The 27,550-nt window shown below is 45.8% G+C and overlaps 1 protein-coding gene across 2 annotated transcripts in view; it reads left to right on the forward strand.

The window, feature by feature from the left end:
* The window catches only part of LOC143805234 (uncharacterized), a 660,557-nt gene that overhangs the window by 47,754 nt on the left and 585,253 nt on the right, over positions 1 to 27,550 (forward strand). The window lies entirely within an intron of this gene.

Genomic DNA, 27,550 nt, shown 5'->3' on the forward strand with positions numbered 1-27,550 from the left:
AACCCCCCCTTTATCACCCCCATAGGGACAATAATAAAATAAAGAAAATTTTTTTTTTTTTTTCGTTTTCCACTAGGGTTAGGGTTAGAACTAGGGTTAGAACTAGGGGTAGGGTTAGGGTTAGGGGTAGGGTTACGGGTAGGGTTAGGGTTATGGCATGTGCACACAGTGCGGATTTGGCTGCGGATCCGCAGCGGATTGCCGCGGATCCGCAGCGGATTGGCCGCGGATCCGCAGCGGATTGGCCGCGGATCCGCAGCGGATTGGCCGCGGATCCGCAGCGGATTAGCCGCTGCGAATTCGCCGCTGCGAATTCGTAGTAGTTTTCCATCAGGTTTACAGTACCATGTACACCTATGGAAAACCAAATCCACTGTGCCCATGGTGCGGAAAATTCCGTGCAGAAACGCTGCGTTGTATTTTCCGCAGCATGTCAATTCTTTGTGCGGATTCCGCAGCGTTTTACACCTGTTCCTCAATAGGAATCCGCAGGTGAAATCCGCACAAAAAAACACTGGAAATCTGCTGTAAATCTGCAGGTAAAACGCAGTGCCTTTTACCTGCAGATTTTTCAAAAATCGTGCGGAAAAATCTCACACGAATCCGCAACGTGGGCACATAGCCTTAGGGTTAGGGTTGGAATTAGAGTTAGGGTTGGAAATAGGGCTAGGGTTGGAAATAGGGTTAAGATTAGGCTTGTGGTTAGGGTTACGGATAGGGTTAGGGGTGTGTTGGGGTTACAGTTGTGGTTAGGGTTGGGATTAGGGTTAGGGTTGGAATTAGGGTTACGGGTGTGTTGCGGTTAGGGTTGTGGTTAGGGGTGTGTTGGGGATAGGGTTGTGATTAGGGTTATGGCTACAGTTGGGATTAGGATTAGGGGTGTGTTGGGGTTAGTGTTGAAGTTAGAATTGAGGGGTTTCCACTGTTTAGGCACATCAGGGGTCTCCAAACGCAACATGGCGCCACCATTGATTCCAGCCAATCTTGCGTTCAAAAAGTCAAATGGTGCTCCCTCCCTTCCAAGCCCCAACGTGCGCCCAAACAGTGGTTTACCCCCACATTTGGGGTACCAGCATACTCAGGACAAACTGGGCAACAACTGTTGGGGTCCAATTTCTCCTGTTACCCTTGCAAAAATAAAAAATTACTTGCTAAAACATAATTTTTGAGGAAAGAACAATTATTTTTTATTTTCACGGCTCTGCGTTATAAACTTCTGTGAAGCACTTGGGGGTTGAAAGTGCTCACCACACAACTAGATAAGTTCCTTGGGGGGTCTAGTTTCCAAAATGGGGTCACTTGTGGGGTGTTTCTACTGTTTAGGCATATCAGGGGCTCTGCAAATGCAACGTGACGCCCGCAGACCATTCCATCAAAGTCTGCATTTCAAATGCCACTACTTCCCTTCCGAGCCCCGGCATATGCCCAAACAGTGGTCTACCCCCACATATGTGGTATCAGCGTACTCACAACAAACTGGGCAACAAATATTGGGGTCCAATTTCTCCTGTTACCCTTGTGAAAATAAAAAATTGCTTGCTAAAACATATTTTTTGAGGAAAGAAAAATGATTTTTTATTTTCACGGCTCTGCGTTGTAAACTTCTGTGAAGCACTTGGGGGTTGAACGTGCTCATCACACATCTAGATAAGTTCCTTGGGGGGTCTAGTTTCCAAAATGGGGTCACTTGTGGGGTGTTTCTACTGTTTAGGCATATCAGGGGCTCTGCAAATGCAACGTGACGCCCGCAGACCATTCCATCAAAGTCTGCATTTCAAATGCCACTACTTCCCTTCCGAGCCCCGGCATATGCCCAAACAGTGGTCTACCCCCACATATGGGGTATCAGCGTACTCACAACAAACTGGGCAACAAATATTGGGGTCCAATTTCTCCTGTTACCCTTGTGAAAATAAAAAATTGCTTGCTAAAACATCTTTTTTGAGGAAAGAAAAATGATTTTTTTATTTTCACGGCTCTGCGTTGTAAACTTCTGTGAAGCACTTGGGGGTTGAACGTGCTCACCACACATCTAGATAAGTTCCTTGGGGGGTCTAGTTTCCAAAATGGGGTCAATTGTGGGGGGTTTCTACTGTTTAGGCATATCAGGGGCTCTGCACACGTAACATGATGCCCGCAGACCATTCCATCAAAGTCTGCATTCCAAAACGTCACTACTTCCATTCTGAGCCCCGGCATATGCCCAAACAGTGGTTTACCCCCACATATGGGGTATCAGTGTACTCAGGAGAAACTGGACAACAACTTTTGGGGTCCAATTTCTCCTGTTACTCTTGCAAAAATAAAAAATTCTGGGCTAAAAAATATTTTTGAGGAAAGGAAACACATTTATTATTTTCACGGCTCTGCGTTATAAACTTCTGTGAAGCACTTGGGGGTTCAAAGTGCTCACCACACATCTAGATAAGTTCCCTTGGGGGTCTAGTTTCCAAAGTGGAGTCACTTGTGGGGAGTTCCTACTGTTTAGGCACATCAGGGGCTCTGCAAACGCAACCTGACGCCCGCAGAGCATTCCATCAAAGTCTGCATTTCAAAACGTCACTACTTCCCTTCCGAACCCCGACGTGTGCCAAAACAGTGGTTTACCCCCACATATGGGGTATCAGCATACTCAGGAGAAACTGGACAACAACTTTTGGGGTCCTATTTCTCCTGTTACCCTTGGGAAAATAAAAAATTGTGGGCTAAAAAATCATTTTTGAGAAAAGAAAAATTATTTTTTATTTTCATGGCTCTGCGTTATAAACTTCTGTGAAGCACTTGGGGGTTCAAAGTGCTCACCACACATCTAGATTAGTTCCTTGGGAGGTCTAGTTTCCAAAATGGGGTCACTTGTGAGGGAGCTCCAATGTTTAGGCACACAGGGGCTCTCCAAACGCGACATGGTGTCCGCTAATGATTGGAGCTAATTTTCCATTCAAAAAGCCAAATGGCGTGCCTTCCCTTCCGAGCCCTGCCGTGCGCCCAAACAGTGGTTTACCCCCACATATGGGGTATCAGCATACTCAGGAGAAACTGGACAACAACATTTGGGGTCCAATTTCTCCTATTACCCTTGGGAAAATAAAAAATTCTGGGCTAAAAATCATTTTTGAGGAAAGAAAAATTATTTTTTATTTTCACGGCTCTGCGTTATAAACTTCTGTGAAGCACCTTGGGGTTATAAGTGCTCACTATGCATCTAGATAAGTTCCTTGGGGGGTCTAGTTTCCAAAATGGGGTCACTTGTAGGGGAGCTCCAATGTTTAGGCACACAGGGGCTCTCCAAACGCGACATGGTGTCCGCTAACGATTGGAGCTAATTTTCCATTCAAAAAGTCAAATGGCACGCCTCCCCTTCCGAGCCTTGCCGTGCACCCAAACAGTGGTTTACCCCCACATATGAGGTATCGGCGTACTCAGGAGAAATTGCCCAACAAATTTTAGGATCCATTTTATCCTGTTGCCCATGTGAAAATGAAAGAATTGAGGCTAAAAGAAATTTTGTGTGAAAAAAAAGTACTTTTTCATTTTTACGGAACAATTTGTGAAGCACCTGAGGGTTTAAAGTGCTCACTATGCTTCTAGATAAGTTCCTTGGGGGGTCTAGTTTCCAAAATGGGGTCACTTGTGGGGGAGCTCCAATGTTTAGGCACACGGGGGCTCTCCAAACGCGACATGGTGTCCGCTAAAGATTGGAGCCAATTTTTCATTCAAAAAGTCAAATGGCGCTCCTTCCCTTCCGAGCCCTGCCGTGCGCCCAAACAGTGGTTTACCCCCACATATGAGGTAGCAGCGTACTCAGGACAAATTGTACAACAACGTCCATGGTCCAGTTTCTCCTTTTACCCTTGGGAAAATAAAAAAATTGTTGCTAAAAGATCATTTTTGTGACTAAAAAGTTAAATGTTCATTTTTTACTTCCATGTTGCTTCTGCTGCTGTGAAACACCTGAAGGGTTAATAAACTTCTTGAATGTGGTTTTGAGCACCTTGAGGGGTGCAGTTTTTAGAATGGTGTCACTTTTGGGTATTTTCAGCCATATAGAACCCTCAAACTGACTTCAAATGTGAGGTGGTCCCTAAAAAAAATGGTTTTGTAAATTTTGTTGTAAAAATGAGAAATCACTGGTCAAATTTTAACCCTTATAACTTCCTAGCAAAAAAAAAAATTGTTTCCAAAATTGTGCTGATGTAAAGTAGACATGTGGGAAATGTTATTTATTAACTATTTTGTGTCACATAACTCTCTGGTTTAACAGAATAAAAATTCAAAATGTGAAAATTGCGAAATTTTCAAAATTTTCGCCAAATTTCCGTTTTTTTCACAAATAAACTCAGAAATTATCGACCTAAATTTACCACTAACATGAAGCCCAATATGTCACGAAAAAACAATTTCAGAATCGCTAGGATCCGTTGAAGCGTTCCAGAGTTATTACCTCATAAAGGGACACTGGTCAGAATTGCAAAAAACGGCAAGGTCATTAAGGCCAAAATAGGCTGGATCATGAAGGGATTAAAGTAATGAATATGGACTCCACTCCCATAGGGGCAGAGCCGCATATTCATTACTGTAATGAGCGGTACCAGTGACCGCTCACTACAGGAAGATCTGCTGCTCCCGGAGACCATGGGACAGGCAGGGACAGCGTCAGGAGTGCCGGGACCAGGTGAGTATTTCATAGTCACCTGTCCGCGTTCCATTCGCCGGGCGCCGCTCTGTCTTCCCGTCCTCTTGCAGTGACTGTGCAGGTCACAGGGCGCGGTGATGTATGAGTGTGCGCGCCACCCTCTGCCTGAACAGTCAGTGCAGAGACGGGACGGTGAGGAGCAGCGGGCAGCGGCGACAGGTGAGTATGTATTTTTTTTTTATTGCAGCAGCAGCATTACATGTGGCACAATGCTGTATGGAGCGTCTATGGGGCCATAACTGCATGGAGCATTATATGGGGCATTATATGGGGCCATAACTGTATGGAGCATTATATGGGGCATCTATGGGGCCATCACTGCATGGAGCATTATATGGGGCATCTATGGGGCCATCACTGCATGGAGCATTATATGGGGCATCTATGGAGCCATAACTGTATGGAGCATTATATGGGGCATCTATGGGGCCATAACTGCATGGAGCATTATATGGAGCATCTATGGGGCCATAACTGCATGGAGCATTATATGGAGCATCTATGGGGCCATAACTGTATGGAGCATTATATGGGGCATTATATGGAGCATCTATGGGGCCATAACTGTATGGAGCATTATATGGGGCATTATATGGAGCATTTATGGGGCCATAACTGTATGGAGCATTATATGGGGCATCTATGGGGCCATAACTGCATGGAGCATTATATGGGGTATCTATGGGGCCATAACTGCATGGAGCATTATATGGGGCATTATATGGGGCCATAACTGTATGGAGCATTATATGGGGCATCTATGGGGCCATCACTGCATGGAGCATTATATGGAGCATCTATGGGGCCATAACTGCATGGAGCATTATATGGGGCATTATATGGAGCATCTATGGGGCCATAACTGTATGGAGCATTATATGGGGCATCTATGGGGCCATAACTGCATGGAGCATTATATGGGGCATCTATGGGGCCATAACTGCATGGAGCATTATATGGGGCATCTATGGGGCCATAACTGCATGGAGCATTATATGGGGCATCTATGGGGCCATAAAGAACTTCATGGAGCATTATATGGGGCCATAACTGCATTGAGCATTATATGGGGCATCTATGGGGCCATAACTGCATGGAGCATTATATGGGCCATCTATGGGGCCATAAAGAACTGCATGGAGCATTATATGGGGCTCCTGATTCAATATGGATATTCAAAAACACAACCTACTGATGTCTCAATTAAGTTTACTTTTATTGGTATCTATTTTTATTTTTGAAATATACCGGTAGCTGCTGCATTTTCCACCCTAGGCTTATACTCGAGTCAATAAGTTTTCCCAGTTTTTTGTTGCAAAATTAAGGAGGTCGGCTTATACTTGGGTCGGCTTATACTCGAGTATATACGGTATATATATATATGTGTGTCTCACTGACATATATATATATATATATATATATATATATATATATACCTATTCTATGTGTACACATTTATTCTACCTATTCTATTCTACTCTGTCAGTGTGATTTTACTGTACACCGCACTGAATTTCCGGCTTTTCTAGAGAACACCGGTGGGTATTTCTCACAAGTCACACGCATGGTCCATGTGTAATCCGTAATTTTCTCGCCCCCCATAGACTTTCATTGGCGGTTTTTTTGCGCAATACGCTGACAAACGCAGCATGCTGCGATTTTCTACGGCCGTAACATACCGTATATTACGAATGCGTAATATACGGCAGATAGGAGCTGCCCCATAGAGAATCATTGGGCCGTGTGCCATGCGTATTTTCTGCACTCATACGTCCGTAAAACTCGCTAGTGTGACGCCGGCCTTAGAGTTTAGCATAAAATCATATTTTCACACAGCACTTAATACTTTTATAAGGGTTATATTTTATGGGCCAAAACTGGTAGGAAATGATGACATGATTATGACCAGCGCAGTGGAGTGGGATCCTGCTGTATTTTTAGAGCAGTCTTGGATTGAATGTCACATTTTTGGGAGTCGTTTTGATACAGTTTATGGAGTCTCTTAGAAACATCAACGTTTTAAAATCCATCTGTTCAATGTCAGAGTGGAATGTTCTGCACAGGAAGCCTCATTTCCTAGTGGAAACTCTTGCGTTTTATCGAATATGTAAAGTAGATACGTGAAAGGTGAAAGCAGAGCTTGGTTCACAGTCAGACCAGATGGGTCTCACTATCTTGTATCCTGCACCACAGATACAATATCCTAACAACTTGCAATATGCTTAAAGAGAAAAAAACAAAAACATTTTTTCTTGAATAGTGCAAAGTTATAACTCATAGGCCAACAATTAAAGCCTAAACATTCATATCAGGAGCATAATTAGAGTGGGTGTAAGGGTTACAATCACCCCTGGGCTGCAGAGCATGGGGGTGCCCAAGATATCTCTTGGTCCATATGAAAAGACCAATACTTTTAGACAATGAAGATTTTACATTGGAGCCCACGAGCTTCAAGTTGCACCACTAATTCAGGTACTGCTGTAGTTAACTCAAATATTCCACTCCCTCTATGTGACATAGACCTGCCCAGGCTCGGACTGGCCCATACGGTAACAGGGGAATCCCCCGGTGGGCTCCTGTGCAGATCTGTGCCCTCAACCCACTGTATGAGCAGTACTTGGCATAATTCAATTGATTCTGTATAGAAAAAAAGGAACATCTCATCATTCATTAATCAAACTACCCAATGTATTATTATATAGAGATATAGGTAAATTTGTGAATGAGGGTAGTGTAATATTTGTATGCAAGTGAGCCCCCAAAGTCAGTGTTACTGGTGGGCCCTTGGCACCCCAGTCCAACACTGGACATGCCTCTAGTGTGTAGTGTGCAGCAAACAGCTCTTCATATCTCAGCTTCTTGAACCATTGTGAATGTGAGATTGGCAAGGAGCAAAATGATGTTAAACTTGTTTTAGAATATCAGTAAGGGTATTTATGAAAGTTACATAAGGATGGTTTCCTTACAGAAAGTTCAAAAGGGGGTTTATCCATAAACGTTATTATTTGCTTTTTATGCCTAAAGTTTAGGGGAAATGTAGGATATTAGTTAGTATAGTACTTAGGTAGTGATAGATAGGAACATTAGGGCAAATAGGCAGTGATGGGCTATTTGTGTTTAAGTGATAGGTATAGTATAGGTATTGGTAGTATAGTGTTACTGTACTGAAGTAATACAAGCTGTGTGCTGGAATGTAGATGAAAGGTTTCATCATCCCAGCAACAGACTACAGGAACAGATACAGTTAAGGTCAAGCAAGAAGTGGAAATATTTCCTGGTTTTAGGCAGACAGTAAGACAGTGTTAGTATGTGAGGTTTGTGTCAAGTTCAGGTTGAAGTTGCAGTGGGCTGGAGGCACGTGGAGCACATAGCGTTCTGACAGCATGAGGTTGTACCGAATTGCCTGCGGACATTCCTGTAACGTACTAGGCCTGAACAAGGCACTGGAAGTTTGCCTTATTCCCTTCCATACAAAGAAAGCCGGACAGGGACACGCATGAGGGAATTGTAGCAGATCTCAGGAGTGCTGCCGGGATATGGGAAATACTTGGAGCTGACAGGAGGATCAAGCATAGCAATTGTCCGAGCTGAATGTGAGCAGAGGCTTGAAATGTACTGTATTGATGAAACTGGAACTGGAGGGTGCTGTGCCCGAAACTATGCGTTAAAGACTGTTGTATCTGAACTGTCCAGGAAAGTTGTATTTGTTGTAACGAACGGGGTATCCTCTGAAGTGTGTGCGACTGATCCTGGACCAAAGGATGTGGAGGCAGTAGAGGCCACAGGCCTGAAAGTGAGAACACTACATTGTCCACAGCACAACATTGATGGACTGTGACAGTTTTTTTTGTGGGATGCCAGGGTGTAGAGAAGCAGCAGCCCACCCACAGCTACCGCCCTGGGCACCTTTATAATTTTACACTAGCTGTAGAGTCTCAGTTTGAAGATCACTACAATGGAATCTAGAGTCATGTATGGAAGAAGATTCACCTGGAGGTGAAGGGAAGACATCACTGAAGAGACTGAACTGTGCCTCCACTTCCATAGATAATATGCATTTGTGGTGCCCCTGAGGTCTGGTCACCACAGAGGTACTGCACCTCATCCAGAGGTGTGGAACGCCACTCTTGGGTATGGAGGGGGCACTAACTGGGACTCCACACCAGAATCCAACACCACAACACTCCAGTTAGGGCATCTGGGTGTACCCTAAGGGAGGATGGCCTCATTCCAGTCTGGAGAGGGTTACTAGGTAGAGGGTGTGGGTGGAACACATAGGGGAGGAGCTAATTAGGAGGGACAGTTAGGCAGATTGTGAGAGGAAGTAGATGGAGTGAGACGGGCTGAGAAGGAGCTCCCTGTGAGTGTTATGGAAATATTTGGGTTGGATAAATTTATCCCTCTGTGTGTGCTGCGGCCGCTCCCAATTAGACTGAGTATTTTGAGCGCTCAAAGGAATGAGACTGCAACACCATTGTGTCAGAACAACATTCCATCAATACTGATACTTTATTGTACATACATAGTTTTATGATAGCAGATAGAAAGGAGTGGTTAGGGGTTGTTAGGGGTGGTTAGTTAATTACCATATTGTCTAGCTCCTCTGTCATTGGTTATCTAAACATATATGGAATATTGTGATTAATGCTCATATGACTGCTGACCAAGCAAGTAAAATGTAGCTCTCTGCATGTAGGACAGAGTTGAGACATTTGATCAGCAGTTAATACATCTGACACTATTCCGCTTTTTGGGATGGAAAACCCCATATGATCTGTCAGGGTTATATCAGGCTTATATCAGTTCATGTCAGCCATTTTATGATCTGTCTGGGTTATATCAGTTCGTGTCAGCCATTTTAAACCATTGATTATAATGTATATATTAGCTGTGAGCATATAAGTATATATTTGATTATAGAGGAGTATACATGCAAGTGAGATCTACATGATATATATATTTCTATCACATGAGAGGGAGCTAGAGAGAAAAAAGCTTCAGAAGCAAGAAGGGGTCCTAGAGGCATGGGTTGTGAGCAATCCACCCGTGCCTCTAGGCTGCAGCATCTGCATGTTCTGCAGCCACATCCAACACATTTACTGAAAAGGCAGCCATATAGGATCCAGGGGACCAACAGAGAGTGTCGCCCGACGAGAGGCTGCTGGATTGGGACCCTGTGTGTGAAGGCACAGAGCAGAAGGGTGAGAGCCAGCGCAGTGAGACGGCCAGGAAAGGAACATAGAGAGGGGGTTCTGGAAGGTGCCCCAAATTTACTTGAGAGCTGGCTGGACCACAGACCCGGAAGACACAGCACCACGGCTGGGGACAACTAAGAACTGTAAATAAACGTGTGGAAATTGCAGCCTTCTGTGTCCTCTGAATTATTACTGTGTCATCTGCCCTGCACTACAACCACCATCATCACCTTTGACACCATCACTGCCCTGGGGTGTACCTCTACTTGTGGAAAGCTGTAACAACGCTGCTGCATCATCATCAGCAGCCCCAGCGGTCTCTTCAAGCAGCGTCGGCTAACATCTATTTGCTGAATACCACAGTTGGCGTCACAAACAATTCCCCTTTTACCCTATAAACTTTATCCCATTCCCCTTTAATTTCAATTGACTCTTCTATTGGACGCCCAGGGCCACAGACCGGGTCACTGCTGCCGTGACACATCCCTTTAAGAACTGGCCCGTACAGAGTATCCCCACGGCCCAGGCGGGTGCTCCACATTCCTGAGTTTATACATATACTATGATGTCCAATAAGGACTAGCTCCAATAGTGTAAATAAGAGCTGTCATTCTGCAATTAGGAAACTAAAGTTAGTGCGCTCGTTTAAAGGTGGATTCTACTTATGTGGGGACAAACAATTATTACTATGATAATACATCTATAATTTTTACGTCTGCGTATATGATTCGATGAAATTAGTGTTTTGCACTTTTGTTGGCAGATGAACTTAACACAGTGTCACAGGTTTACCGCATCAGAGAGGAGCCAGAAGTCCGCAACGTCTGATTTCTCCCACTCCTGCACTGATTAGAAGCACTTCACCTTCATATTAAGAGCTAAATTTCTTTTAGCAGTGCAGGGGTTAATCTGCTAAGTTGACAGCTCCTGGAAGCTTTTCCTGCATTAAGGCTCTCAGCTGTTCAGTTAGTCACTCCCATCTCCTATATAATCTGGGCCCTGACTAGCACTCATTCTCAGAGTTAGCTTTTGCTGCATGGCTGGAGGTAGTTGGTGGTTATTATTGGAGAAGGCGTTTGGTGGATTTAACTGTGACTTTTGAGTGTGTGATAATTCCCTTTCTTCTCCTACTTTTGTTTAACCCATCCTCCACTCCCAGGTGTTTACCTCTGTTGTTTATGTGTGTATATTTATATGATTGGTATTTTCCTTTATCCCTGTTCATATTACCTTTTTAGTCTAATTGGTGTATTACGGTACACAACTACTCCCCTCTTCCCTGTGTGGGGCAAGGGTACAGACTGGGGATGGATTTCGGATGTAAGGCAAGGTACATGGCCCCGGCGTCTTCACCATCAGAATTTATCTGGGGAACAGGGCAAGCTAGGTCACCCCTAGCGTTAGGGACATGGAAGGAACCGCTGGTCCCGGGACATCTGACAACTGAGTCATGACATACAGGCTAATGATCAAAACAGTTACTTTTATGGGTTCACCTAATCATTGACTCTTGTAAAAGGGCCCTCAGCCTTTATGATCACAGATGCGATCACCTTTGTAACCTGCAGGTACAGAGCAGCTCACATTTCAGCACACGTAGTCCTCTTCTTGCTCTCATTGTACTGTTTATATTTCACACATCCGGATGTCAGAACCTGATTGTTATTCAGAGATCAGCTGTGATACATGAACACTGCTAATCTCTTTCTGCAAAAGCAGGCTATATCCCCTTAATGACTGACGATACGCCTTTTAACGGAAAGAAAGAAAATGGCGGACGCATTCGCAGTGCGCCCGCTGAGATCTAACTGCCGGCAACAATGTGAAATTTTTCCTATTGATTCATTTTGATCACTGTGAGACCTCATCACAGTGATCAAAATAAAAAAAATAGTAAATCAAACCCCCCTTTATCACCCCCTTAGGTAAGTAAAAATAATAAAATAAAAAAAGTATTTATTTCTATTTTTTCATTAGGGTTAGGGTTGGGCTAAAGTTAGGGTTGGGCTAGGGTTACGGTTGGAGCTAGGGTTAGGGTGGGGCTAAAGTTAGGGTTGGGCTAGGGTAGGGTTAGGGCTAGAGTTAGGACTGGGCTAAAATTAGGGTTTGGGTTAAAGTTAGGGTTGGGCTATGGTTAGGGTTGTGGTTGGAATTACAGTTAGGGTTTGGATTAGGGGTGTGGTTAGGGTTGGGATTGGGGTTGGGGGTGTGTTGGGGTTAGGGTTGTGGTTAGGGTTATGGTTAGGGTTGGGATTAGGGTTAGGGGTGTGCTGGGGTTAGGGTTGAAGTTAGAATTGGGGGGTTCCACTGTTTAGGTATATCAGGCGTCTCCAAACACGACATGGCGCCGCCATTGATTCCAGCCAATTTTGTGTTCAAAAAGTCAAACAGTGCTCTCTCCCTTCTGAGCCCTGCCATGCACCCAAAGAGTGGCTTTCCCCCACATACGGGGTATTGGTGTACTCATGAGAAATTGCACAAAAAAATTTGTAGTACATTTTCTCCTGATACCCTTGTGAAAATAAAAAAAAAATAAAAAAAATGTGTTCCAAAGTAAATTTTTTGTGAAAAAAGTAAAATGTTCATTTTTTCCTACCACATTGCTTTAGTTCTCATGAAGCACCTGAAGGGTTAATCAACTTCTTGAATGTGGTTTTGCGCATCTTGAGAGGTGCAGTTTTTAGAATGGTGTCACTTTTGGGTATTTTCTGTTATATTGACCAGCAAAACTTACTTCAAATGTGAGGTGGTCCCTAAAAAAAAATGGTTTGTAAATTTTGTTGGAAAAATGAGTCAACTTTTAACACTTATAACGTCCTAACAAAAAAAAATTATGTTTCCAAAATTGTGCTGATGTAAAGCTGACATGTGGGAAATGTTATTTATTAACTATTTTGTGTGACACCACTCTCTGATTTAAGGGTACCAAAATTAAAAGTTTAAAAATTGCAAACTTTTCAAAATGTTTGCCAAATTTCCATTTTTGTCATAAATAAACACAAGTTATATTGAAGAAATTTTACCACTAGCATGAAGTACAATATGTCATGAAAAAAACAGTCTCAGAATCAGTGGGATATGTTGAAGCGTTCCAGAGCTATAACTTCATAAAGTGACAGTGGTCAGAATTGTAGAAATTGGATTGGTCATTAAAGGGAACCTGTCACCCCCAAAATCGAGGGTGAGCTAAGCCCACTGGCATCAGGGGCTTATCTACAGCATTCTGTAATGCTGTAGATAAGCCCCCGATGTATCCTGAAAGATGAGAAAAAGAGGTTAGATTATACTCACCTGGGCGGGCGGTCCGATCCGGTGGGCATCACGGTCCGGTCCGGGGCCTCTCATCTTCATAGGATGACGTCCTCTTCTGGTCTTCACGCTGCGGCTCTGGCACAGGCGTACTTTGTCTGCCCTGTTGAGGGCAGAGCAAAGTACTGCAGTGCGTAGGCGCCGGAAAAGATCAGAGAGCAGGGCCGGCCTTTGCCCTGTGCGACCTGTGCGGCCGCACAGGGCGCCAAGGCTCGTTAGCATACAAGGGGCGCATTTATTGAGCTCAGCAGATTAATGTCACATTACATCAAAATCAGGGGTGGGATTCAGCCGGTACGACCCGGTACGGGGCAGCCGTTTTCTAAAATTTCCATCTGCCAGCGTTCCGGTTACCACGCCCCCGGTCATCGGGCCCCCCCTGGCAGTGGCGTAGGAAGGGGGCGGCACAATGCGGGGGGCGGCACAATGCGGGGGGGCGGGTCGCCGGCGGCGCAGAATTTACCTGGCTGTTCGCTTCTCGGCTTCAGAAAAATGGCCGCCGCGATCTCCATCTGCGCATGCGCGGCATCCCGCGGCCATTTTCCTGAAGCCCCGGGCAGCAGAGCACTCCACCTGCGCACGCGCGGCCTCAGGAAGATGGCCGCCCCCACCGATAAGCAGATAGAGCAGGATCGCGGTCAGGTAAGAAGAACTTGTTTTTTTTTTTTAATTATTATTGAGAGCGGCGATCGGGAGGGGGGGGGGGCAGGGCAGAAAGCTGGACACAGGGAGGCAGAACGCTGGACACTGGGGCAGAAAGCTGGACACTGGGGCAGAAAGCTGGACACTGGGGCAGAAAGCTGGAGACGGGGCAGAAAGCTGGACACAGGGGGGGCAGAGCGCTGGACACTGGGGCAGAACGCTGGACACTGGGGCAGAACGCTGGACACTGGGGCAGAACGCTGGACACTGGGGCAGAGCGCTGGACACTGGGGCAGAACGCTGGACACTGGGGCAGAACGCTGGACACTGGGGCAGAACGCTTGACACTGGGGCAGAACGCTGGACACGGGGGCAGAACGCTGGACACGGGGGCAGAACGCTGGACACTGGGGCAGAAAGCTGGACACTGGGGCAGAAAGCTGGACACTGGGGCAGAAAGCTGGACACTGGGGCAGAAAGCTGGACACTGGGGCAGAAAGCTGGACACGGGGGCAGAACGCTGGACATTGGGGCAGAACGCTGGACACTGATGCAGAACGCTGGACACTGGGGCAGAACGCTGGACACGGGGGCAGAACGCTGGACACGGGGGCAGAACGCTGGACACTGGGGCAGAACGCTGGACACGGGGGCAGAACGCTGGACACGGGGGCAGAACGCTGGACACGGGGGCAGAACGCTGGACACTGGGGCAGAACGCTGGACACTGGGGCAGAACGCTGGACACGGGGGCAGAACGCTGGACACTGGGGCAGAACGCTGGACACTGGGGCAGAACGCTGGACACTGGGGCAGAACGCTGGACACGGGGGCAGAACGCTGGACACTGGGGCAGAAAGCTGGACACTGGGGCAGAAAGCTGGACACTGGGGCAGAAAGCTGGACACTGGGGCAGAAAGCTGGACACTGGGGCAGAAAGCTGGACACTGGGGCAGAAAGCTGGACACGGGGGCAGAAAGCTGGACACTGGGGCAGAAAGCTGGACACGGGGGCAGAACGCTGGACACTGATGCAGAACGCTGGACACTGGGGCAGAAAGCTGGACACGGGGGCAGAAAGCTGGACACGGGGGCAGAACGCTGGACACGGGGGCAGAAAGCTGGACACTGGGGCAGAAAGCTGGACACGGGGGCAGAAAGCTGGACACTGGGGCAGAAAGCTGGACACTGGGGCAGAAAGCTGGACACTGGGGCAGAAAGCTGGACACTGGGGCAGAACGCTGGACACAGGGGCAGAACGCTGGACACTGGGGCAGAACGCTGGACACTGATGCAGAACGCTGGACACTGAGGCAGAAAGCTGGACACTGGGGCAGAACGCTGGACACTGGGGCAGAAAGCTGGACACTGGGGCAGAAAGCTGGACACTGGGGCAGAAAGCTGGACACTGGGGCAGAAAGCTGGACACAGGGGGCAGAAAGCTGGACACAGGGGCAGAAAGCTGGACACTGGTGCAGAATGCTGGACACTGGTGCAGAATGCTGGACACGGGCAGAATGCTTGACACAGGGGCAGAATGGAGACACGGGGCAGGATGACAGACATGGCGTCATGACTGGAGACACTGGAGGCAGGATTGGAGACAGATGGGGCAGGATGGATACGATGGAGACAGATGGGGCAGGATGGGAAGATCATATGGGGCAGGATAGATACTCATTAGGGCAGGATGGGAGAATATATGGCTGACGCCAGGAATGAGACACACGGGGGCCAGGATGGCGAATATTATTACCATAGGGGCTAATTAAGGGAGGGATATTATTACTGCAGTGATGTATTTATTTTATTTTTTGAGTATACTGTTTTAAATGGAGGGGCGGTCCTATTACTGTGTAGAGTGACACTATGTCGCCTTCTTCATGTGGTGTAATGTAGAAGTTGGGAAAATTAAGTAATGTGTTCTGCAAGTGGAACTCGAGATAACTGTGTTATTTCCTGCAGAGACGAGTCCTGGCTGGATGAAGTGATGGCGGTCTGTGCGGGATGAAAGATGAAGGACTTCACCTAGAGATGTCACTGGTGAGTCAGTGTGTTACCTATACACTGACACTATACACTGTATACTATATACTGAGGTCCTGTGTATGTCACCGGTGATCACTGTATTACCTATACACAGACGCTGCATACTAAGTACAGATCTCCTGTGTATAATGGCACTTATGGTGATAGTATTGTGGTTTTTTTTATTATTGATCAGTATTGTAGTATTCAGTCACTATGTGGTGGTAATATGTGGTCTGGTCATGATGTTGTGGTATTCGTTCCTTGTATTTGATATTATTCGATCACTGTGGTGGTAATATGTCATCTGGTCATGGTGTGGCGGTGTTTGGCCTTGCAGGCCGCCGCTCTGCACTCTGATTGGCTGTCAGCCCATATGGCTTTGGACCAAGCGTCATTTTTTCCTTTTGGTCCGCTTTAAAGCACTTTATAATTCCCGTTATTGCAATATTAGTGTTTCTTCAAGTGTTTTGCAGGGAAACACAAGTTTTCTAAGTAAACGTGTTGTTGTGAATATTAAAGAGTTATTGTTTTCTTTCAAAGTTTGGAGGGGGGGGGGCGCCGTCCTGCAGTCTCGCACAGGGCGCCTTTTGGGCTAAGTCCGGCCCTGTCAGAGAGGCCCGGCGCCTGCGCACTGCAGTACTTTGCTCTGCTCTCAACAGGGCAGACAAAGTACGCCTGCGCTGGAGCCGCAGCGTGAAGTCCAGAAGAGCACGTTATCTGATGAAGATGGGAGGCGCCGGACCGCGACACCCATCGGACCGGACCGGGAATGGGACCGCCCCGGGAATGGGACCGCCCCTGGGTGAGTATAATCCAACCTCTTTTTCTTATCTTTTAGGATACATCGGGGGCTTATCTACAGCATTACGGAATGCTGTAGATAAGCCCCTGATGCTGGTGGGCTTAGCTCACCCTCGATTTTGGGGGTGACAGGTTCCCTTTAAGTACCAAATTGGCTCTGTCACTAAGGGGTTATACCTGTCAAATGATAATGTAGTGTCCTAAGACAAGATCAGAGGGGCCTGAAGCCCGCCATACTGCAGAACAAGTTACTTCTCCTGCATCAACCATTGACTGACAAAGAGTGTAGCCTCTCTGTTGTGGACACATCATGTGCTGCAGAAACTCAAAATACATATCTCAGCTACTACAGTACATGATAACATGTACCTCACCTGCTGAATTACAACATAACATATTCCTCTCCTTTTGCAGAACATTAGAATTCCCACCTCAGCTGCTGCAGATCATAATGAGTACACCTTAGCAGTTGCAGAACGTTATCATACACACCTCAGCAGCTGCAGAACATCACAATGCATATGTCAGCTGCTGCAGAACATCATTATGCACACCTCAGCAGTTGCAGATCTTCCATCATATTCTCCCCCAGATGTTGCATTACAACATAGCTCACACCTTAGCTGCTGCAGAACATTATAATAAACATCTCAGTTGCTGCTGACCTCCTTTTTTATAAAGTATGATGGCATTTCATGGCAATTAATGGTGGACGTACTCTGTACATAGAGGTTCTGCAGCATCCGAGGTATGTTTATAAGGAAAGTTTCTCATTACAGAGCATTATAAAAATATTAGAAGTTGCCCTCAGTCTGATTCTTTTTATGTTGACAGAACTCCGAACTGTTAATATTCTTATAATCTTTAGTGGGGGTGGGGGGCAATACGTCATCTACGAGTATAACAAATGGAATATCCAACACTTTCTGTACTATTATGCACTAAACCCATAAAACCCATACGTTTTAAACAATAAGGTTTATTATGTTGTGTAATCTTAAATAAGACCCCATAGATATCCATTATGTTTTTTGCCTGTAACTACCAGTGTTTTACTTGGATTGAAGGACCAGAATAGTATCTAATGTGGGAAACATCTCAGGCCAAGGCATATAACATCTGGCAGGAGTACATGTATTCTTTACTTAAAATTAGCCCTATTCCTGGTATATATCTTTACCTCTCGCCATATGGAATGTTATTATTTGATATTTTTAGTGGGTTTCAGCATACATGGGAAAGATTGTTTACCAAACACAAAGATCCATCGGTTACACAAACATTTTGTACTTCCCTTGATCGATATTTCAATCATGTATTGTATAAATCTAGAAGAAAATGGAAATAGTTGTACCATCCATGCCAAACAACCAGACTCTTCCTTACAAGATTTGACATACAGGTGCAAAATATAAGCTGAGATCACATTGGCTGTAAAAGGAAACTAAACTGAATGTATTTGATTTTTTTTTTTTATACATAAGGCTATAGTGTCTGCTTTTTGGATTGAGCATAGACCAGACGCCGCTGACGGTTACCACATTCCTGGCTGATGAGGTAGCTTCGAGGCCAGACTTTTTACCAGTGTGAAAGTATATACGGTATATATATGCTAGGTTGTATGTAGGCATACGTCCATCTATTCAAGTGGTTTCCAAATTGTGCCTCTCCAGCTGCTGCAAATTACAACTCCCAGCATGCCCTGACAGCCTGCGGCACTGTGGATCCAGAGGAAGGCAATGCAATCCCTATCATGTAGTAGTCAATTATCTGTGCAATTATCCATTCTCTGTACCATCTCATACATCTGTTCATTTCAAACGATGGCAACTCATCACCTATGCATAGTATAGATGATAAGTGTCTAATCGCAGGGGGCCCAATAACAAGAAGAGTAGTACCCCTTTTAAATAAATCAGCAAACCTGCACGCTGCCAATCTATTGAAAGTAAATGGGTTTGACATAGATAGCAGCATACACTCATAAATATTACAGATGTGTTGGATGAATCAACACATATCTTCGGGTTGTCCTGGACAGACAGAGGTCCGGTTCCTCGATGCAGATAGAGAGTCTTTGCTACACTAGGCGGGGTTCCCATACCCGCAATTTCCTTGTACTGGTCTCAGTTCTTTATACGGTATCACCAGAGTGTGGCTCTGCTCTGCAGTGCAGGCGGGGAAGGAGTCGGTATGTCCTGGCTCAGACACCGGTACAAGGCTAGGCCGCACGCACGCAGCAGTCACTGGTCTCACGTGTGAGTCACCTCCCGGCATGGAGGACGTCGGTAGAGTAGCTGTCTGATGTCCACGAGCAGTGGACACAATTACAGGGGTTGCGCTAGGTGGGCCTACATGTACAAGATGCTCTGCTATAAAGGCCTGCACCTCACCCTGCTGCGCATTCTGTCTTCCCGCCAGAACTCCTGCCTTTCTCCCGTGCGCAGCCCTTTTTATCTCTGACCCACCCCTTGCTGAGAAGTGTAAAGGTCGGTCTGAACCAGAAAGCTCTCCCCTGTGCAACAATGGTGACAGTGTTAAGGTACCTTCACACTAAACGATATCGCTAGCGATCCGTGACGTTGCAGCGTCCTGGCTAGCGATATCGTTGTGTTTGACAGGCAGCAGCGATCAGGATCCTGCTGTGCCATCGTTGGTCGGAGAAGAAAGTCCAGAACTTTATTTCGTCGCTGGATCTCCCGTAGACATTGCTGGATCGGTGTGTGTGACACCGATCAAGCGATGTCTTCACTGGTAACCAGGGTAAACATCGGGTTACTAAGCGCAGGGCCGCGCTTAGTAACCCGATGTTTACCCTGGTTACCAGCGTAAATGTAAAAAAAACAACACATACTCACATTCCGGTGCCCGGCGTCCACTTCCCTGCACTCCTCCTGCATCCTGTGTAAGTGCCAGCCGTAAAGCACAGCGGTGACGTCACCGCTCTGCTCTGTGGGAGATGCTGGAGATGTTCGGCGCTGACACAGGATGCAGGAGGAGTGCAGGGAAGCGGACGCCGGGCACCGGAATGTGAGTATGTGTGGGTTTTTTTTACATTTACGCTGGTAACCAGGGTAAACATCGGGTTACTAAGCGCGGCCCTGCGCTTAGTAACCCGATGCTTACCCTGGTTACCAGGGGACTTCGGCATGGTTGGTCGCTGGAGAGCCGTCTGTGTGACAGCTCTCCAGCGACTAAACAGCGACGCTGCAGCGATCGGCATCGTTGTCTGTATCGCTGCAGCGTCGCTTAGTGTGAAGGTACCTTTACCCAAAACAGAAAAGTGAATCTCAGAGCAAGATTTTATCTATTATATACTGTAATTGTCTAAGGGTCACTTCCGTCTTTCTGTCTGTCACGGAAATCCCAAGTCGCTGATTGGTCGTGGCCGTTTGACCGCGACCAATCAGCGACGGGCACAGTGCGACCGCGAAATGGCCGCTCCCTACTCCCCTGCCGTCAGTGCCCGCTCCATGCTCCCCTCCAGTCAGCGCTCACACAGGGTTAATGGCTGCGTCACAACGCGGTGTAACGCACTCCGTTAACCCTGTGTGACCAACTTTTTACTATTGATGCTGCCTATGCAGCATCAATAGTAAAATGATCTAATATTAAAAATAATAACAAAAATTAAAAAATCATTATATACTCACCTTCTGTTGGCCCCCGGATCCAGCCCAGGCCTTTGCCGCTCCTCGCGACGGTCCAGTCCATGCATTGCGGTCTCGCGAGATGATGACGTAGCATAGCGTCATCATCTCGCGAGACCGCAATGCACTCTTGGGACCGGAGCATCATGAGGAGCATCAGTAAACGCCTGTACTGGATCCGGGGGCTGACGGAAGACGAGTATATAACTATTCTTTATTTTAATTCTTTTTTTTAACAGGGATATGGTGCCCACATTGCTTTATACTACGTGGGCTGTATTAGCTACTGCGTGGGCTGTGTTATATACTACATCTCTGTGCTATATACTATGTGGGCTGTGCTATATACTACGTGGCTGTGGCATATATTACGTGGCTGGGCAATATACTACATTGCTGTGCTCTATACTACGTGGCCTGGGTTATATACTGCATGGGCAGTGTTATATACTATGTCTCTGTGCTATATACTACGTGGCTGGGCAATATACTAAGTGGCTGAGCAATATACTACGTGGCTGGGCAATATACTACGTGGCTGTGCAATATACTACGTGGCTGGGCAATATACTACGTGGCTGTGTTATATACTACGTGGGCTGTGTTATATACTACGTGGGCTGTGCTATATTTCTCTGCTGTATCTGTGCATCATGAATCGTGGTATGCGTTAAAGAGGGGGGCCCACTGAGACTCTTTCGCCCGGGGCCCTCAAAAACCTGGAGCCGGCCCTGGCTTCACTGATTGGTCACGCCCGGCCGCGAACAATCAGCGACAGTTGCAGTCCGCCCGTGAATTTGAACCACGCTTCGCTAATTGGTCGCGGCCAACTGGCCGGCCGAATCCTTTGTATAAATTGCATTATTCTGAAAACTTCATAAATAAACTACATACATATTCTAGAATACCCGATGCATTAGAATCGGGCCACCATCTAGTTTAATATAATCACTTTTATTAATAAATAGTTCAAAAAGGAATAATCATTAAAATACATACAAAAGATAGTAACAGGGGTAGTGACACCTAAGTGCCACGTCCGGTAAGGTTGTAATACAAATGCAAGAAGATATAAAAAAAATAATCCCTCCAGTAATTTAAACCCAGTAAAGTGAGAAATAGCACGGCAATGTTGACACAATTATAAAGCTGGATGATGGCTCACATAGGTATGCAAGTGCAAAGGAAAGAATAAATAGATGGACAAAATATAATAAAATATAAAAGTCCAATCAATATAATAAAGTATATGGAGCTACCGCCAGTATAACCACATTACATGCAGACATTATTACAAGCGGAATATGTTAGCACTATATAAAAATAAAGATTAGTATTCCGTGGTAATGATGTCTGCATGTAATGTGGTTACATGTGGTTACCAGCTAAGTCTTTTGCAAGTATTAGTGTAACAAGCCCCTGTATAGTAACCATGAAAAGCACCACTCCAGCATATTTTTTTTTCACCGCTGGAGTGGCACTTAAAATCCAACTCCCCTGCCCCATATCTGATACTCACCTTCCGGCATTTTCATGTTTTTCCCACCTCTCCATTCCATCTCCTGCAGTTTGTGACCTGTCTGCTGCTCCAGTGTTTCATGGAGTGGCGCGAAGGTCACTAATCAATATAAGTCTATGAGAGGCTCGTTCTGACCACGTTCTGCTTCATTCTCACCTCATTCTGGCCACTTTCTGGCTCTTACAGACTTACACGGAGTGCTTGTGACATAGCTTCTAACCTCTGTCAAGTCAGAAGCTGCGCTCACAAGATGGAGCCATGGTACTGGAGTCTTTGACCGGGGCAGGGGACTTGCGCTTACAGCACCACTCCAGCTGTGAAAGAAAAAAAAACAGCTGGAGTGGTGCTTTAATAATTTAATAAGCAATTTATTATAAAGTTAATAACCACTTGGAGTAAATGTCTACAATCACTGCAACCCAGAAAGGTTTGGCTTCTCTCAATAGAAGAGAATTGAGAGAAGCCAAAAAAGTTTTCACGTGACCCTCTGCTGACATTAACGATTCTGGGGCCATTGTTACTGTACATAGGGGGACTCAGGGGACATTATTAAATATCAAGTGGGCACTTAAGAAACATTATTGTTTATAGGGGCATTAGTAACGTAGCTCCCAGGTGGTAGAGGGTGCTAAGCCGGCTGTCAGTCAGGGTCAGGGGCGCGGTTACAGCTGCAGCGCTCTATACACAGAGTGGTGACTAAAACCATGCCAGCTCCGCCCCTATGACTGGGAGAGCGAGGCTGCCGGGAGGAATAGGGGTTAATTTTTCCTGGCATTGGGACTCTCAGTCCGGGCGCCGCGGTGTCTCAGAATGCTATTAACTATTATACTGAGTTTTGGGGGAGCATCATTCTATGTATAGGGGAACTCTGTTGGACCTCATTCTGTATGTACTGGAGCTGTGGGCACATCCTACTGTGTTCAAGGGAGCAGTGAGCATACCATACTGTATATAGGGGAGCTGTGGGGACATATTGTGTATAAGGGAGCAGTTGGCCCATTGTGCTGTGTACAGGGGAACTGTGGGGGACATCACACTGTATATACAGGAGCTGTGGGTCCACCATACTGTGTATAGGGGAGCTGTGAAGGCATCATACTGTGCATAGGGGAGCAGTTAGTCCATTATACTGTATATAGGGGAGCTCTGGAGGGGCATAATAGTTTCTATAGTGGAGTTCTGTTGACATACTGTGTAAAAGGGAGCAGTGTGATCATTATACTGTGTATGGGGGAGGAGTGGGATCATCATACTGTGTAGAGGAGAGCTGTGGGCTCATCACACTGTATAGAGGGGAGCAGCGGGGACATCATACGTTTATAGAGGAGTTATGGGCTCACCATACTGTGTATAGGCGGGCAGTGGGCTCATCATACTGTATATAGGGGAGCAGTGGGCGCATCATACTGCGTAGAGGGGAGCTGTGAGCTCATCATATTGTGTATAGTGGAGCAGTGGGGACATCATATGGTGTATAGGGAAGTTGTGGGATCATCATACTGTGTATAGGGCACCTGTGGGTGCATTATACTGTGTATAGGGAAGCTCTGGGCCCACCATATTGTGTGTAGTGGAGCTGTACATGGGGGGGAAACTTAGGGGACATTATTAAATGTTAGGCACTTAAGCATTATTGTTATAGGGGCACTCAGAGTATTGTGACTATCAAAGTTGCATATGGGGTATTTTTTTAGGGACAAAATGTGGTTGCCAATATCACAGGGCATTAATATTTTCTAGGGAGGAATTTTATTATCTAGAACGCACAAAGGAGTCATTATTACTATGTAAGGGCACAGTGGCAGCATTACTATGTGGGGTGGTAAGAGGAGCCATTATTGTACCACAAAGCAGGGGCAGTAATAGGGACACATACGGCAGCAGTGGCTCAGTATTGGGGTATCATCAGGATGAGGAGTTTTTCCAGGTTGGGGATAGCTATGGACGATGCTGGAAATGTGAGAAGTCAGATGCATCTTTGTTGTAATCTCTGCAGATGCATCCAGGCCGGAGAAGTTATCATGTCGGTCTGGGCCAGATGGAAAAGACGGGAAAAAGTGAACGATTCCATCAGAAAGAACATCACTTGTAAGCCACCATCTATAGCTGTGATCTATTGTATGATCTGCAGCACTGGTGTCTACCACTATATGGTACCCATATAGTAATGTCAGTCTTCGTTTTTGTATGTAGATTTATTTTCAATCACAGCGTGGTCAGCTGCTGATGTTCCCCTATACTCACAATTAGGGTGCACCACGTAGCTGTAGTTAGGATTACCTGGTAAGTGGCCCACTCAGATTTTTCGCCACCCCCCCAAGCTGGAACCCTAGCTACGCTTCTGTCACTGAACGGAAAGCTGCGTACTTCCTCCATTAAGCCCTGCCCACAGCTGCACCAATTCCATTCAGCTTCGCCTACGTCAGCATGCATCCTGCGTACCTATCTTTCACATTGGGTATGCTGGCCATGCGAATATATATGCGGATGCCTCCTCATGCGTCGTTATGATGCAGGATGCATGCCGATGTAGGCGGTGCTGAATGGAAGAGGTGCGGCAGTGGGCGGAGCTTAATTAAAGATGTATGAGGAAGTATGCAGCCCTCCGCAGCTCGGAACAACGCAAGTGTGAAACCAGCTTTACTCTGCTCTAAGAAGTGGCTGCTATGGGGTGTGTGAGTCAGGCATCGGGTCCCCCCCATCGGTCATCGCACTTTCAACTGTATTGTTATCATGGATGCCGATATAGTTGAAAGAAATGATGGAGAAGGGGGCGTAAGCTGACACTTCCTCCTCCATCATTCTTCCTCGTCTTCTAACGTCTCTACATGGCGCACCCTGCGCTGAGGTATGCAGCACTTCAGAACGTTCGCTGCAGATACCGGAACAGTGGGGGAACAATGAAGAATGACGAGTATTGTATATTTTTTATTCTACTGCATGTATTGGGGATCATACTGTGTTGGTTTCACCATACTTTGCTGGGGGGTTAAGGTGGGGTACAGTGGGGTCATTATACTGTGCATGTGGAGGGTATTGCGGTGTAATTCACTGTGGAGATATCATATTGTGTTTGGGGGGGGGCTTTCGTTGGCATCGTACATTATGGGTGCAATGAAAGTGGAATCTAGAGCTTCAGTAATAGGGGAATTACTTTGTAAGAGTTGCAAAGTTGTGATATATGCTCTTCTGTGACTCCACCAAATATTTATTATTTTCTTTTGGGGGGCCTCAATTAGAGCTCTGCCATGGGGACCCGTGATTTTTATGTACACCCCTGCTTTTAAGTAAACAATATTGCAATGATAAAGTACAGGTTGCATGTCTTAGGGAACATATATAACCTCACCTCAACTAACTAGATTGTCTCCAGCGTGACACAGTAAGCTGCTCCTAGCATAACCTTAAGTAAAAAAAAAGCTGGAGATACAATGAAAAGCGCAATAGAGTCTTATCCAAGGATAGACGAGAACAATTATGGGTGCTCACCTGATGGAGTTGTGCGAGATACAGCCACTGTAAAAGCGCAAAATGTCAGCTTCTGCTCAATGCGGTTTGTGAATGCGTTTCAAAGACATCTGACTTCCTCATCAGGACAAACCACACATCAGCACAGTTAACTCACGTTTTTCCTACTTCATTTTACCTACCATATCCTTGTATCAGTAATGACTAATCGATTGTCGTGATATATAGCTCATAATTTTAGAATAAACTAGAGCATAATATTCCTGTCACAACTCTGTTGTCGGGTGTCCCAGGACCAGTGACTCCTTCCCTGTCCCTAATGCTAGGGGCGCCCTGGGTCGCCATGTTCCCTGGATTACTTCTGATTGTGAAGATGCCAGGGCCACATACCTTGCCTTAGCATCTGAATCCACCCTCAGTCTGTACCTTTTCCCCAACTAGGGAAGAGGGGAGTAACCAGATTAGCAAGGTAAGATGAACAGGGATAAAGAAATATACTAAACATACAAATATACACACATACAACAGAGCTATACACCAGGGAGTGGAGGATGGGGTTAAACCAAAGTAGGAGAAAAGAAAGGAATTATCACACAACCAAAATCTTTCAACAGTCACAGATAAATCCACCAAACGCCTTCTCCAACAGCAACCACCAACAACCTCCAGCCATGCAGCACAAGCTATCTCTCTGAGAATGAGTGTTAGTAAGCACCCAGTTTATATAGGAGATGGCAGTGCACAGCTGAGATCCTTAACTCAGGAAAGCTTTCAGAAGCTCTCAACTGAGCAGATTAACCCCTACACTACTAAAATAAATTTATACCATTTAGTAAGAAGCTGAAGTGCTTCTTAATCAGTGCAATAGTAGGAGAAATCAGATGCTGTGGTCTTCTGGCTCTTCTATGTCGCAGCAAATCCATGACAATTCCATTATGAATGTATTCTTGTGCATCATTGGTCTGGACACGTTTGTCCCCCTCACTTATTGGTGTGCACATGAGAAGACTGACACTGTATTGTTAGCGACAGATCATTAGATACCACTATGTAATTCGCTTCACTGCATAGTGTTTCCAACAAAAGTGACCAAGCAAAACCAGTTTGTGTAACATTATTTTTCTTGTAGGTTTTAAGACAATAATATAAATATTTGACTGGTGCATCGTGTACCATAATCTTCATTGACTGCTACTCACCTAAACTATCTTCTTAAACTTCTATGTACATCAGCCACATAGTCATTTTCAAGCCCAGATATGCACAGACTGTTCCCGTTGTCACACTATATAGTGAGCAGTTGCTATGCCATATTGACTGAGCCAGGAATCATTAGAATTTCCAGGACCCAGATCAGACAGCTGACCACAAAAGTGGATGGGCAAGAGAGTTGATGTGGACCTGGGTCGAGTACCAGAAGGGTCTTTGGGGAGATGTGATGTATAGATTTGGAGAGAAGGATGTTGGCCACTGTACTGTGTAAATCAGACACCTGCAACCAGAGTATATAAAAATAGGACAATGGCTGAGAATTCTGTTAGCTGTGAATGTATTTACAATCTGTCTGCACAGTTAAAAGAGCCAAGACAGTATTAAATGGATCAAGGTAAGTGGTCTAAAGAATATGCAGATATGGCACACAAAGTTATGGCATGGAAACAGATGTCCCAAACACTGTTTAGACTGCCGAGACATGTAAACATAAATGACACACCCATTTTCATTTTTAATAATAAAAACTCACAGACCTTGTTGGGTGGGAATCGGACACAGCTTTACTTTACTATAAATATTAACTTCCATTAAACCATAGTAAAAAAGTAGACAAGCACAGTCCAAAACATTATGCCTTCACTTCTCATGTGTCACGCACAGTGTAGGAAAGACTAAGTGCAACACGAAGAGATGAGGGGAAGGGAGCCCAACACTAGGGAAGGGGGGAGTGGAGATCCCTAGGCAGATATAACATCACCCTGTCTGCCGTAAACATCTTATATAGGTTCTGCACCTATTGACGAGCAGGAACCTAATCCCTGCCTGACCCTGGCTATAAGCCCTGCTTAGGAAATGACGGGGTAGCACTAGTCGATCCCCACTACCACTAAAGACAGCTGGGATAGACGAACAAGAGGAACACTTATTTTGAGTAGACTCAGAGATGTAAAACAGACGTCCTCAGGCAACACCAAAGACAAAGATAGCCGACTGCTATAGCTCAAAGCCTCAATAAAGGGAATTGGAAA

This window comes from Ranitomeya variabilis, chromosome 2 (genome assembly GCF_051348905.1).
Source record: "Ranitomeya variabilis isolate aRanVar5 chromosome 2, aRanVar5.hap1, whole genome shotgun sequence".
In the NCBI taxonomy this organism is placed as follows: Eukaryota; Metazoa; Chordata; class Amphibia; order Anura; family Dendrobatidae; genus Ranitomeya; species Ranitomeya variabilis.